Source organism: Triticum aestivum, chromosome 3B (genome assembly GCF_018294505.1).
Source record: "Triticum aestivum cultivar Chinese Spring chromosome 3B, IWGSC CS RefSeq v2.1, whole genome shotgun sequence".
NCBI classification, from domain to species: domain Eukaryota; kingdom Viridiplantae; phylum Streptophyta; class Magnoliopsida; order Poales; family Poaceae; genus Triticum; species Triticum aestivum.
Window position 1 is genome coordinate 211,585,565 of NC_057801.1, and position 2,656 is coordinate 211,588,220.

Here is a 2,656-nt window from a genome sequence, read left to right on the forward strand (position 1 = left end):
CGACTCCCAAGGGAAAAAAAGGCTAGGTGAGGCAAATGGTAAAACCAAGGTTGGGCCTTGCTGGACAAGTTTTATTCAAAGCGAACTGTCAGGGGGGTCCCATAAATCACCCGACCGCGTTAGGAACGCAAAATCCGGGAACATAACACCGGTATGACAGAAACTAGGGCGGCAAGAGTGGAATAAAACACTAGGCATAAGGCCGAGCCTTCCACCCTTTACCAAATATATAGATGCATTAATAATATAAGAGATATTGTGATATCCCAACAAAACCCTGTCCACCATGGAGCAATCTTCAACTTCACCTGCAGCTAGCAACACTATAAGAGGGGCTGAGCAAAGCGGTAACATAGCCAAGCAATGGTTTGCTAGGAAGGGTGTCAAAGGTTAGAGGTTCATGGCAATTTGGGAGGCTTGAAGAGAAAATGGTAGGTAACGCAACATAGCGATAGAACGAAGCAACTAGCATAGCAATGATAGTAGTGAGATCCAGGGTAGCGGTGATCTTGCCTAAAATCCCGCAAGGAAGAAGAACGAGTCCATGAAGAAGACGAACGGATGAATCCACAAGGACGAACCAAGCGTAGACGAACGAATCCTCACGATCGCAACGAAACAGGAACTATTGAGAAAAGAAGCACACAACATAGTAACACACCACACATGAACAAGACATGATGCACAACAAGCATGATGCATGACAAGGCTACATGAAGCTACTCATGGCAAGAGATGATGCAAACAAGAACAACACATCAAGGCAAGTTTAAATGAGGCCGGAAACAACATACAACAATTCCGGTAAGTCCTCATATGCAAATTTCGAAATTGGTCCAGAACTGAATAAACATTAAGTTTAAGTTGTTAAACAGAAAGTTAAGATGCACCAAGATGATCTACACGAGATTCTAGTCAAGTTACATATAAAGTTCATTAGATTTGGAGCTACGGCCTAGAAGATATGAGCAAAACAAGTTAAATATGGCATTGATGCAAAATGCATACAAACATCAAGCAAACACCTCAAAACAAGGATGCAACATGATAATATGAAACTACATGCAAAATCAAGCAAGTTTCATATAGAGCACACTCAAAACGGAGCAACGGTTCAACACATACACTCTATACAAGACATAGCAACAATCTGTCCATAACAGCAACTAGGCATATTACAAGCATCAAAACAACATGCTACAACATCTCAACATGAAACCAAAAGACATGGGCATGATGTATAGGTATAGGATTACAAAACATGAACACTGAGCTATCTCCAGAAATCACTAGAACATGCTCAAACACACATGGTAATGTTGCAAGTTATAACAATTTCAGACTTTGCAGAAATAACATCAGGTTACAATGTTTAGAGCTATCAGAGAACATGTTATAGGAACATATCATGGCAAACAAAGGCATGGCATGATACTACTAAATTCATAGAACAACAGTCTCTTACTGACCATGAGCCAAAAAGGCATAGAAAACATGATGGCACCCATGTAAACATGGCAAGTTATATGACAGATTCATACATGGTAGGAACAACAATAAGTAGGCATGTTGGTGAGCTTGAACCACTCACCACAGAGCAATACATGGCATGGAAAGGCAACCAACATTAAGAAGACATGTTTATGAAGCTAAGCATGGCAATAGCAAGTTCATAGGGTGCATAGATCACTAGCAAACAATCATGGAAACATTGAACTTAATGTTAACAGGCTGACAGCAACATCATTTAGCAACTTTGGAGAAAGATATGAACAATCTAAAGCAAGCTATAAATGCAACCAGGGGCATGAATGGATAGAGAAAGACATGTATAACAAAACATCCTTAGTGGACATCTCCAAAATAATGCACGAAATGACTTGTAGAAGCATGTTAACATAGCAACAAAATATAACAGAATCTGTCAGGAAAACAGCAACAGCAAGTACACTACTTAACAAGCTCGATTCACTCACCACAAGTCATTGCATGACAAGATAAGCATAGCATCATCAAGAAGACATGTTTATGAAACAAACCAAGTCAAGAACAAGTCCATAGCATGCAAGGATCAACTATAGCAAGCTTGGCCAAATTGAATAACACGTAAACAATCTGCCAGGAAACATTTTGTAGCAAAAGTAGATCAGGGAAATGACATGCTAGACTACTCCATAAATGCCAACAAAGGCATGGATGTATATAGCACATCTATATGTTCAAAACACCCTTACTGAAGTATCTCTAAATATGCATGGATCTCTCTGTAGCAACATGTTTACATGGCATCACAATGACAGCAGAACAGGGACTAAAATCAGCAATATCACGAAGCCTAGTTTGCATGCTTGTGCTAGTCACCACATTGATCACAAAAATACATGGCATACACTCCTGTAAATCTGGCATGGCATAGATCAAAACATATGTAGGGCTCAAGTTCATAAGATGCACACATTAATCATGGCAAAAATGACAAAAGTGCAAGTTCTGTTAAGAAACAGAAACTAACATCACATAGCCCTCTTCCAACAGCATTTCGTGCATCAGGATGAGCTCAAATGTAAATGATGCAATGGAATGAAATGATGTCCTCTTTGAAACGAACAATTTCACATATTACACGCACGAAACGGAGCTACGGGTGCGAAGATGT